The following is a 12,477-nucleotide window of genomic DNA, read 5'->3' as shown; positions in this document are numbered from 1 at the left end:
TCAGAGCAGCTATATCCTTTACATGTGCCTTAGTCTATTTTCTGTTTCTCTAACAAAAATACCTGAGGTAGAATAATTTATAAGGAAAGAAGTTTATTTGGACTCACAGTTCTAAGAGTATATAGCAGTGCTCAACTCAGTGGAAAGTGGAAAGGTAAGCAGGCACAGGTAGAAGGGACAAAACATGAGGGACTGCCTTGCTTTATAATAACCTTCCTTCACACTGATCCTAAGAGGGTGAGTCCTCACTCTTGCAGGAAAAGCATTAATCCCTCTTAATGACCTAATCACCTGTTAAAAGCCCCACCTTCCAATATCACCACAATAGCACAAGTTTCAGCATGAGTTTTGGAGGGAACAAATCGTATTCAAACCATAGCAACCTGGTAGCTGGGACTTGAGGTTTCAGAAAAGGGGGAGGAAGCTGTTTTGCCCTTTAGGTTGTAGCAAAAGATTACTCCACCACATTCTATCAACAAAGCCATCATGTTAGGAGAAAGTCAAGGTCACATTGCAGAAGCCTATGTGTGATGGACTATCTTGGCACATTGACCTTCACAAAATAAGATTTGCTACTCACTGTTCGTGGGCCTAGTTAGAAGTGACCATGGTTGTCACACTGCTATGTGACATAGTCATCATCCATTCATTCATGCATTCACTGTTGTGCAACCCAGAAGGCAGCTACAGTCTCATCAGCTCTTGAGTCAGTGCAACTATGTCTTACCCACAATTGCATGGCTCTGAAAAGCTCACATTTCCTCAAGACGTCCATATTCTTCCCTCTTCCCTGCTGAGTCAGAGTTGCATTTGCAAATACAGGTGCAAAACTCAGACTTAAGGGTACATTGCATACCTCATGGAAACAGCTTAAAAACCTCAGATGTCTGTTCTCTAACATCCTTTCCAATGGTCCCCCAGCACACACACACACACACACACACACACACACACACACACACACCCTTGGGATTCTCCCCTTCCTGCCCAACCAGTTCCCAGCAAACATTTTTCCCAAGACTGCAGCCCACTCACCTAACAGAGTATGTCAGTTTACCAAGTCTTACCAACTGACCACTCATTTAACAACCATTGATTGGGCACCTACTGAGCACCAGGCACTGGGTGGTGTAGAGGACATAAGAGTGTATTATATGTTTTTGAATGATATTGGGTGACTACTGTTTTTTATCTGTTTGTTAAAAGGCTATCTGAAAATCTTATTAATGTGTATCACTGTGGTGTTGCTGCAGCTGTTGCTGTGACAGAAGATCTCACCATATAGTATGAGTTCTGCTTCCCCTCAACATCAATCATTTGGAAACTGTCTGTACAATTTTTGCTGTTAAGTATGGACCACTTGTGTTTTATTGGCTTTAAATAAGTCTTTAAGATGACTCACTTTCTTTACTTACAATTTTTAAACTTTTACATCACTACCACAATTCTTTGTCAGAAATAGAAGGCCACCCTGTGAAATTGCAGTTAACTGTAGAGCCTGAGCCCAATCAGCACAAGACCTCTTGGACAGGTGGTAAAGTCCACCTAGCTCCACACTGGCACTTATTCCTTGGTTGAACCCAGATCATTAAAAAGGGAAGAATGTTCTGAGGGATATCATATGATGTGATGTAATGGTCATACCATCTACAACCATCTCTGGTACCTCTGTGGATTTCCATCTAAATCAACCAGGAAAGCCAGGTTCTGCTGCAGTAACAAACAATCCCTTAAAACACAAAGGTTATTTCTTGCCCATATCTTCCATGGGTTGGCAAGGTCCCAGCTCATTCTTGTGGTTTGGAGTCCCAAGCTGATGAAATAGCCACCATCTTGAATGCTGAGAGTCACTGTGCCAGAAGGAAGGAACAGAACGTCATAAACATATGCTGGCTTTTAATACTTCCACCCAACAATGACTGCTCACCATCCCATAATTCCCAAGAGTCACATGGCTGCCCTGACTCCACCTGAGCAGCAAGTATATCTCTTAGAAGAAGACAAAGCTGAAATATTTGTGAATAGCCATCTTCATCCTGCTCATAGACTAAGAACGGAGCCCCCAATATTGAGTCTACCCTTTCCAGGAATGGTGTTTCTCTGTCACCCCACATACCATGGCCATGACCATGCTGTGTGTTGGCCTCCCCTGGCCTCTGCTCCCATGACAGCTCCACCCTCTCCCTTCTCCCTGCCTCCCATTCTACTGACCAAGAATCTGCCCCATGCTGAGGTTGTCTGTCCCCCAAATGGAAAGTGGTGTGTGTGTGTGTGTTCACTCTCCTAAGGTAACATTATAGATGCTCAGAGCTAGAAGAGCTGGCTGCCCCACCCCCCCACCTCATTTCTCAACTTCAGCATTGCTGATATTGACAGCACAAATACCTTTGCTGCAGGGGACTTCCCCGCACACTGTAGCAGGTGGTGTAGCATCCCCAACTTTTACATCCCAGATGTCAATGGTAACTCCTCCTTCTACTCTCCACTTGTGACAATAAACAATGCCCCTGAGATTCTCAGTGTCCTTTGGGAGGGAAGGCAACATTTCTGGCAGCTGAAAACCATCATTTACAGAGTGGCCAAGAGGAGCTAGAACTGCTCTTGGTGAGTTACTGACAATGTGACATGGTGAGTTACTGGCTGAAGGAGCTGGCTTTTGCATTCCTCCCTCCACAACGGGTACTCCTGACTCTGGGGTGTGGGGTCAGACTGGGTACAGAAATGAGGGAAGTAGGCAAGGCTTATATTCTTTTGGCACATTTGATGTATCTATTGAACACTTTCATTAAGACATGTGCTGTTATTAAGAGCAACATAGATTTCTTGGTATGTCTTATGTGGTTTTTTTAACTTTATATAGATAAGAGGACAAGGAGTATTTCATTTTCTTGGAGTTCTACTACAAGAAAAAGAACACTATTAATCCACTGGCTATAGGGCAGTTGACAATATTAAGAGAGTGGCATGAGTGAATGCCAGGAACTTCAGATAACTGGAGTCTATCTGCCCCATCCACCAGGCCAAGATGGTAGCCAGTTATTCTAAGTGACACCATCGTACCTATTTTCCATTGCTATAACTGAAAACCACAGGCAGAGAAAGTTACAGAGAGTAACTATCATGGCTCACTGTTCAGAAGGGCTGGGAAGTTCAAGATCAGCCAGCTGCATCTTTTGCATCTTAAGATCTTTGCAGAGTCCTAAGGCAGCCCAGGGCACATGGCAAGATGGAATGTCCCAGGTCAGCTCTTCCCTCTTCCCGTGAAGCCACTATTCCATTAGATTATGGCCCCTCCCTCTATGTTCATATAACTTTAATTACCTCTCAAGGGTCTTACCTCCAAATACCATAGTAGGATTGAGTTTCCACCAGCTTAATATGTCACAGTGGGGATTAAATTTCATGAGTTTTAGGGGGCACATTCAAAACAAAGCAAAGATGAAATATGGATTTTCATAAGAGAGATTTTGATTTTTAGAAACTAGAAACTGATTTAAATTTTTTAATGTGCAAGCCCAAACTATGGGCCACATGCAATGTCAAGTTCAGCCCTTGGGCTGTGCACATGTGCCACCTCTACACGACACAAGCTACATGTTGTGTGCCTGAGTGGATGTCTGTTACAACCACAGCCCTGGGGTCAATCTGTCTAAGGGGCTTTGAATACTCTGATTCCCAGATCCTACTCTGGACCTATTGACCAGAAAGCTCCCAGGAAGTCTCAGGGACCTGTCGCTCTGCAAACCTGCCAGGGGACTGTGATGGCGCAGGTCTCTTGATAGGCTTGGAAGCCACTGTATCAAAGCCCCATCTCTCTCTCTCTCTCTCTCTCTCTCTCTCTCTCTCTCTCTCTCTCTCTCTGCAGACTTGGAGCACCTGAGAGTGGAGGGCATCTCACTCATCACACTTCCCCAGCCCCAGGTAAACCTAGAACAGAGTACAGCCCTCATTAACTCACCAAAACCAAATCACCAGGAAGGCTGAAGTAGTAATTGCTTCCAGGTTTTCTCTTGGATCACATTTGTTTTTTTTAAATCCCTTTGGTATTTGGTTGCAACATTCTTCTATCAACTCCAAGGCTCCTTGGAAGAACGATGGCCATGGTAGGCAGGGGAGGTGATGGTGGGCAAGTTCCATTGTCACTTTGAATAAAGTGTATGAGATGAGGCTGTGATTCCAGGAGGCTGAATGGACTCAGCTCCTGCTGAGCCCTGGCTCTGCACAAGCCTTATTCTAGTTCCTGAGAGGCCCACCAAGCAGGAACTGCTTCTTGCCTGGGCTTCCCTGGTGAGCGTCACTCACTCAGCATCTTTTACTGGATCAAGCAAATTGCAAAGTCACTCACACTTCCTTCTGGCAGATCCACATGTGGCACTTCCTCTGAAGGACAAAGGGACAAGGTGTAGGTATAGAATGCTTATTGTAGCATTCTGTGAAGTGACAAAGTTGTGGACAAGACCTAAGTAGGAGCCAATGGGACACAGGTGGAAATGGCTACAGTGCACCTAAATGACCAAGGACCAGACAGCCTTTGCAAAGACCAGGTGAGATTCAGCCTGGTGGGTAGGCCACCCTGTCACTGCCTCCTGCTCAGAACCTCAACAGCCCTGCCACCATGGTAGTTACAACCACATTAATCTCTTCACAGGATTTTTTTTTCAGTGTCAAACTCTAGATTATAATTTTCCCAGAGACAAGCACTACTCATGCTTTGGGAACAGATCAGTAGGTACTAATACTGAAAGATGCTCACCATGGAGAGCTAAGGGGCAGAGAACTTCCAGGATGTTATGTGTCACAGGGTTTGTTGAGCAAGCAGGAGACACCCTCAAGAGCATAGAAAGGCATCAAAAATGATGAGAAGGGACCAGGTAGAGCACAGGGGCAAGGGTGAAGGAACCAAAAGGGGTTGTGAAGCACTCAGGGAACAGGAGAAAGCTATGGTCACACCTCAGCCTCAGGGGCCAGGGAGGGTCAAGATTCATGGAGTCAGGGAAGAACTGGAACTGTAGAAGAAAGGCAGGTGGAATCTGTGGCCCCAGGGGTGCTGGACCACTTTGAGAACTGCAGGGACGTAGGGCAGAGCAGGAGGGGAAGAAGACTGAATACCTTGTCTCTTTCTCTTCCCACCCTTCTACCTCCTGACAGAGCTGCCCACAACCAGCTGCCCAAAAGCTGGAGGCCCTGAGAGACACGGGGCAGGCAGGGAAAACAAAGAACAGTCAGAGCCAGGGGAGAAGAGGCAGACGCAGGCCACCAGAAGTGTGGTTTGATTCTGTATGGTATGTGTAAAGACTGTACATGTGTAATGTTTCATTGAGTGAAAACATCTGAAAACACACAGCACTGAGCCTACCGCAGTGGTTTACTCCAGGGAGTGGGATGTGGTGATGGAGGGGATTTGAGAGGGAACAGAGGGCTTCAGGCTGCCCATTAGGTACTCCAGAAACCTTCAGTCACGAGCAATCATCTTTAGAGTAAGAAGTGTCGTCCCAGGAGCCTGCAGAAGGAAATGAAGAACCAAAGAGTTAATGTCGAGTGACTTTTCTAGCAGGGTGAATGAGTTGTGGATAGATATGGAGAAATAAGATCTGGCAAGAGTCTGATCTGATAGCAGTAAACTGGGGAAATTTTAAAACGTGTCCTCAGCAGCTGTGCCATGCCAGCACCTAGAGATGCCAAGACGAGGACACCTTCGCTGACTGTACAACCAGGCGATGTTCCTGTCAGAGGCTCCCAGAGCTGGGTGGAGAGAACACAATGGCCGAGACCTGGGGCTGGAGGAGCTTCCATGGACCACCCTGGCTGTGTCACAGCCCTGAGGACCAGGCGGGGTTCATGTGTGCTAGTCCTGAAGGGCCTTGAACTCTGGGGGGATTCCTTTCCTACTTAGAGCCCCTTGTGCTTCTGGAGACTCAGATGAAGGTTTAATTCCCACCTCTGCCACCTGGCTAATTTACAACATTTTTTGAGCCTCAGTTTCCTTATCAGTAAGAACAGACAAATAACTCCACCTTGCAGGGTAGCTACAAGGATTAAATGAGGTATCCGTACCCTCCCCGGTTCCCAGGAGACCCCCAATATACCACTGACATGACTGTTGTCATCATGGTCATTACTGTTGACCAAACTCATGGTGGGTGCTACCCTAAAGTCCATCTGTTCAACTGGGATTCTAGGGCATATGAGGTAATGGCCCCAGGGTCCCTCTTGTTGGAGGAGGTTGATGTTGTACATTCTATGGTCACACAGTGTCCCCCTCACCCCAGCCAGCTGTCTGACAGCCTGTAAACAGATGGCGGGTGGGGTGGTTAGTGAGATTGTGCAGATGGCACTGAGCAAATCCAGCCGCAATTTTGGGAAAACAAGTCAGAGGCAGGCCATGTCGATAGAGGCCCCTGTGGACATCTTTGTCTGTGACAGACAGCACACCCAGGGAGGCTGCTGAGGGAAATTATGAGATGTACCAGACCATGGTGTACCTCGCCAAGAAATAGCTCCACCCTGGATTTCCATGGCCCAGGGCCATGGAGACGTTGCAGATGAACGAGGTCACCCTGGCAGGACTCACAGCTTAGACTATGTGGGACCTCAGAGGTTCCAGATCTCAAAGAGCAGAGTCTTCTCAACCCTCCCCTGAGCCCTTGCCTGATATCTGGGTTGCATCACCTGTGTGTCCTCCTTCCAAGGTGCTTGGGACAGAGTCACGGCCTGGAGCACATGGATATTTGAACTTTGACCTGCTGCCCATGTGACATGGCTTGAAAGAAGACATGATGGAGCATCCGAGGGGCCCCAGGCTCTGGCTTGGGTCTCCTTTACCACTGCTACCTCTCTTGTCACATCCTCCAAGCTCTCAGCCTCCAGTTCCTTTGAACTTGCTCCTTGAACATGCTAAGCTCTGACAAAATTCTGTCTCAACACTTCTCTTGCTTCTTTACCTGCATGAATCCCTCCCTTCCGTCCAGAGCTAAGGTGGAGACATCACAGGATTTGAAGAACTTTTCAAAAACAAAGTTAGTAATTTCTTCTTTTGAACTCCACGGTCCTTGGTACAGACCTACTCTGTAGCACTTACATGTCCTTCAGCCATGTTTGGAACGACATGAAACTCTACAACACACACATACACAAACCTTCCTTCACCCTCCTCTCTAAAAAAAAAAATGAAAAAATTTAAAATGTGATTGCTAAGCTCGGGAAGGGGAAGGGGACAGATGAATGAAGGGAAGCTGGATATGATCAGTGAATGATGCATACATGTATTGAAATAGCACATTGAACCCCAATAATATGTGCAACTGACACATGTTAGTCAAAAATGAAGTTGTAATAATAATAAAGCTGATTCCAGAGTTTTAACTAAGAAGGTGAGCACTCTCGGACATGAATTGGGAAGGCCATTCAAAGAAAACCAAGGCTTATTCTAGTACTCGTGCTAAGATTGGTCTCCACATTACTGCCACTCTCCACTTCCAAGAGCAATGAGGTCAGCCCTTCGATCCATGATGAAGCACTGTCAAATGCATCTATCTCCAGTCTTGGGAATTACCCCATTAGGTAGCCACTACCACTATCCTGACTTTATAGGTAAAAACTCTGATGATCAGAGATGCAAAGTGACTTTCTCAGACCCTTAGCACCTCACAGAGGACCTGGCTCTCAGAGCCAAGTACGGCTCCAGGGGATGATAACACCTGCCAAGCACCCAGTATGACTGAACATGATGGGGTCTTCTCTTGGGTGGGGTAAAGCCAATAAGCACCACCAGAAGCTAAAAGAATGGAGATGGGTTTATTACCTGCTTCAGGTAGGGATAGTACTGGAGTTATTCCAAAAGTAATGCTCCCAAAGGAAGTCTGAGGATTTTATTCGGGAAGACTGTACCTATTCCTACAGGAAAGTGTTTTAGGAGTGGGAACATTGCTAAGCAGGCTCAGTTTAAGGACAAAGCTCATGAAGGAAAGATGGCCAACACATTCCTTGGCATGTTCAAGGTCAAGATCATGGAGCACATGTCAGGAATACTTCAGGTATGTTCAGCTTGCATCATAAAGACTGAGACAGAAAGACTCTGGGCATGTTCAGCTTCTTTTTCCAAAAAAGGTGTTGTTTGGGACCAAAGGAAAGGACACTTTGCAGATGTGTTAATATAGGATTGCATTAAGGGTGCTCACCTCACTTAGCTGCTAACACAAGCTCTCGTGCTTTTTTTTTTCTCCCTGCTCTCTGTCAGGCTCACACCTGTCCTGAGCATGCACAAAGCCAGTGATGCACAATTTGTGGCATGGAGCACAAGGTCCTCTGAGGAGGCTGCTCCCTGTGCACAGATTCTTCATCAGCCTTTCTGCTTTGCTGCCCACTTCAAGGCTATTTATTCCCACTGGAAAGCTTTTGGTCTCCACATCTCCTGCGGTCACCCAGGCTTCCAGTGCAAAAAGCTCCATAATGTCCTGGAATCTTTTTGGATCCTTTCCCAGCAGCCACTCAGGCCATATTGACCCTGATTGCCATCCCACTGCACCAGTAGGTGAAAGTGCTGAAGGAAATAGCCATTTGGGTCTGGTATTTTCTTTCCCCCAACATCTTCTTGTACCTCCTCCCAACCCTGGTAGCCACCATTCTTCTCTGTCTCTCTGGCATATCATGCTGTACTTGTCTTTTGATTTCTGGTTTATAAAGTTGTCTGGATACATCCATATTATCACAAATGACAGGATTTCCTTCCTTTTTTTAAAGGCTGAGCATTATCCCATCATGTATACCTAGCAGTGTCTATATTCCCACCAACATACAAGGTTCTTTTTCTCCACACCCTTACAAACATTGGTTATCTTTTATACACACACACATATGTATATATATATATATATGCCATTATTACTGTTGTGGTGTGACACCTTATTGTGCTTTTTTTAATAGTGAAATGATAGCAAAGTTTATTAGGAGAGGAATACACTTTCAATAGATTGAAAGCAGGTCCTTCACCTACTTTTAGTCATATTATTTATTTTCTTGCTATTGAGTTGTTTGAGCTCCTTACATATTTTGAACATAACACTTTACAGATACATGGTTTGCAAACAGTACAAGATTTTGAAGAGTGACTCTGGAGTCTGGCTGCCTGGTCTAAAGTTCTGCCCTCTCTTCTTGAAAACTTGGGTAAGGATGTCGTCTCTCTGAGTTTCACTTCCTTTCTCTATATGGTAGAGATGCTATATGATCTACTTCCTAGGATTGTTGCAATGAAAAAGGAGGGTTTCAATTCAAACACAAACCCTCTCAGACAGTAAGTGCCCATGGATGCTAACTTACAGTATTAAAAAAGTGATAATGTACAGGTAGCCTTCACAGTAGGGAAGTGCAGGCCCACACATCGATCATTTCGATGGGACATGTCATGGCAAGCTGGAGAGCATTGGATGGAATGGCATTTGCCCATGATGGACAATCAGACGAGGCTCCCCAGAGATGGCAGCAGTGACTCTCCAGGACAGCCCAGCCACCTTCACACTTGCATGCACTGCTTTGGGTTCTTCTGAAATTACTTCTTCAGAGGGATCTATGTGTCTCTTCTCCTTACAGTCCTTGTCAACTGCAAGGCATTTGTGTGTCCTGTTGTTTCACTTGCTCCCTGCATCCTACCCTCAGGCTGACTTTGCATCGCTGATTTTACTTGATTGGGCTCAGATAAAAGTCTATTTCTTATTTCATATTTAGAAGAAGAAAAAGGAAAGTGCTAGCATTTACAGAGCACCTTCAAATATCAGCTGTCTTACCTACACACGTCTCAATCCATATAGCAGCTCTTTCAGTTAACTAGGTTTTGCCCTCATTTTACTGATGTGAAAACTGAGAACCAAAGAGGAAATTTACCCAGAGATGACACAGCTAGGACGGATCCAGGTTCATCTTACCCACAAATCCTCACCCCCAATATTAAAAACACCATAATCACGTGATGGTGAGAGTGATTGGACATTGTGTTGTGTCACATAAGGGAGTTAGGCTGGGGTTCACAGTGGTTTCTACAGTCATTTTCATCTAACTCAACCCTCTCACTGGTCTCTGATCATCTCTGATGTCAATAGTCAATCAACACATCAGTAGAGATCTTTCCATGAGCCAAACCACCACTATATTCACTCCTCTAAGCTCCATTCAAGAAGCTGAAAGCCACTTGTTTTGCTTTTTTTCACCCGGCTCAGTTTGTCTCTGGACTGGATGTTGGCACTCACACTGCCTGAATGTTAGCAATCACACTTCATTTCCTGGCAGCGCCTTCACCTTGGCCTTCCCAAAGCCTTTCTCACCCACCACCTGCCAAACCAGGGACATGCACCCGAAGGGGCAGAACTAACCCATCAGCCCCACCAGATCCAAGTCAATAGAACTCATAGCCCAAGACTTAATTTAGAACCCCCTCCCTGCCACCATGTACCTTGGCGTTTATGTTTGTGGCTATCTCTCTGGTGTGGGGACCTCTGCCAAGGTTATTTTAATGTTGACTGACACTTCTGTCTATTCTGGGAGTGTATCTCTGGAGAGAAGCAGCTCGTGCCCAGGTCCCAAGACCTCTGGAATGCAATATTGGACCATCCACGGCACATTGGTTTTCTGGGTGGAACCTCTCTATTGTGTACTCTGCAGGGACCTGGAGAGCTGTCTCTTTCTCTCTATCATCAAAGGGAGCTTGCTGTGCCCAGCTTCTACTGACCCACATTCTAAATCACTCACCCACCAAAACAAACCACAAAAAGGATGAAGGACTTACAGATGCTCCAACATGGATGAACCTTAAAATATTCTGTGAAATGAAAGAAGCCAGACATAAAAGGTCATGTATTGAATGGTTCCATTAGATAAAGTATCCAAAACAGAAGAATGTAGAGACAGAAAGCAGTTGCCAGGGGCTGGAAAGGACTCACCAAGAAGTGAACATTTGTCTTTGATCATTTTCTGCTGCCGTGACAGAATATCCCAATCTGCATAATTTATAAGGGAAAGCTTATTTACTCACAGTTCTGGAGGCTAGAAGTCCAAGATCCAGTGGTCACATTTGGTGAGGGGCTCATGCCACTCCAGTACATGGTAGAAAAGTGGAAGAGACAAAACACAAGAAGCGGGTTGACGTTATAACAAGCCTCTCTCGTGAGAACAGACGCCCTCGTAAGAAAGGCCTACTGACCTCTAAAAGGCCCCACCTCCCAGGGCCATCGCCATGGCAGCCAGACTTCAACGTGAGTTTTAGAAAGACAAACCATATTCAAATAATAGCACCTCTAAAGGGCTGGGGTCTTCATTTGTTTGTTTTGAGCAATGCAAATGTTTTGAAAGTAGATGGTAAGGTGGTGAGTCACAGCATTGTGGTTGCACTAAATGCCTTCAAATGTAGACTTTAAATGATTTCTTTTATTTTATGTGAGTTTCACCTTAATTAAAAAAAAAAAGCCCAAACCACCACAGAAAGGATTTGATGTGGAGGGTAGTGCTACATACATGAACGAAGGCATGGAGTAACAGCAGTAAGAAATCCAAACACAGCCAGGGGTCATGAGTGCCCTCTAGTTATTCAGGAGGAGGAGCTTGACAGCTTTGAGGTCCAAGGCTAACCCAGGGCTAACAGTTTGAGAGACCCCATCTCAAGCAACAAAAGCTGGGCACGGCTGTGTGTGCCTCTGCTATCCCAGTTATATGAGAAGGTAAATAGGAGATCAAAGTCCAGAGTAGCCCAGTAAATAAACCTGAGACTCTGCTTCAAAAATAACCAAACAAAGAGGGCTGGAGGTATGGCTCAAGTGGTAGAGGGCCTGCCTGTGTTCAAACCCCAGTACTGTCAACAAGGAAGGAAGGAGGGAGGGAAAGAAGGAAGGAAGGGAGGAAGGAAGGAAGGAAGGAAGGAAGGAAGAAAGGAAGGAAGGAAGGAAGGAAGGAAGGAAGGAAGGAAGGAAGGAAGGAAGGAAGGAAGGAAGGAAGGAATCCAAGCCAAATGAAAATGGGGAAACAAAGATGATGAATCCTGGTATGAATAATACCCAAGCTGGAAGGTTTTACTCTGATTTGCTTGTAAGAGGTGGCTACAAATCCAACTTGAGATTGCCAGTTTCTGAAGCAAAACAGAAGATACGAATTCTTCCAAAATGTGCAGTGTCCAAAGAACGGTACATATTGAGTATTGATAAAAGACTCTATGAAGACTTGCCTCCCAAAGGTCTCTATGTGTCCCCGTGAAGTGTTAGAGATGTGGGCTTTCATTTGTCATGGGGTCTTTCTTTTTTTTCCTTTATGATAATGGGGTCTCTTGAAGGTCTTCTCTGGCTAGCCATCTACTACACACTCATACTCAGACACCAACCCTCTCTGGAAAAAAGCATGCTTGGCAAATCTCCCAGCCCTTCCCTTCGAGGCCCATGAAAGACAAAATCCCATTCAGTATGTAACAAAACAGTCTACTCACCTAATCCTTCATAGGCATTG

General features: G+C 45.5%; 1 long non-coding RNA gene across 1 annotated transcript; it reads right to left on the bottom strand.

Annotated features, from left to right (window-relative positions):
- Positions 1-235: 235 nt before the first annotated feature.
- LOC141418165 (uncharacterized) lies at positions 236-11,155 on the bottom strand. Its single transcript, XR_012442880.1, has 4 exons — positions 11,021-11,155; positions 5,357-5,500; positions 3,959-4,380; positions 236-1,850 (listed from the first exon to the last, which is right to left on the bottom strand). It is a non-coding gene; the product is annotated as an uncharacterized lncRNA (long non-coding RNA).
- Between the last annotated feature and the right edge of the window lie 1,322 nt (positions 11,156-12,477).

This window comes from Castor canadensis, chromosome 16 (assembly GCF_047511655.1).
Source record: "Castor canadensis chromosome 16, mCasCan1.hap1v2, whole genome shotgun sequence".
NCBI classification, from domain to species: domain Eukaryota; kingdom Metazoa; phylum Chordata; class Mammalia; order Rodentia; family Castoridae; genus Castor; species Castor canadensis.
This window is presented reverse-complemented; position numbering and strand designations above follow the sequence as displayed.